Raw genomic sequence first — 592 nt, 5'->3', positions numbered from 1 at the left:
CTCGTAGGGGCTGGGAAGGGCTCGGAGGGGCTCAGAGCCCAGCGCCACGACTGCAGCAAGGTGCTGCCAACCTCAGCTGGGGGGGGTCTGCGGCCCCAATGCCCCTGCTGCCAGAGGACCCCCGAGAGGTGGGGTCCCCATGGAGGGGGTTAAAGGTGAGACCCCCCCCCCAGGATGCTGCTACAAGGGAAGGGAAGGGAAGGGAAGGGCAGCCCAGAGGGCTGGGAGGGGTCTCGGCTCCCAGGGGTGATGGGGCCCGGCTGGCAGTGGGTGTGGAGGAGTTGCCCACACGCGCACGGGCAGGCGGGGGCTGCGGTGTGGAGGAGAAGACAGTCTGGAGCAGAGGAGCGTGAGCCAGCGATGGCCCCGGCAGTGGCCACAGCCCCCCACCCACCAGGAGGGAGCCCCAACCTGCAGACCCCCCTGTCCTGCGGCAGGGGAGAAAGCCCGGTCTGGGAGCTCCAGGGCCCCCCGAGCACGTGGCAGCCTGGCAGTGGGGTGCAAGTGCGGCCCTGCTCTGCCCCTGCCAGACCCGCTTCTGCCCCCATCGCGCCCCTGCGGCTGCCGGGGTTGGGTTTCAGACGCACGGGCA

This window comes from Alligator sinensis, unplaced genomic scaffold (genome assembly GCF_000455745.1).
Source record: "Alligator sinensis unplaced genomic scaffold, ASM45574v1 scaffold673_1, whole genome shotgun sequence".
NCBI lineage: Eukaryota > Metazoa > Chordata > Crocodylia > Alligatoridae > Alligator > Alligator sinensis.
The sequence above is the reverse complement of the archived record's forward strand: the minus strand, read 5'-3'. Positions refer to the sequence as shown.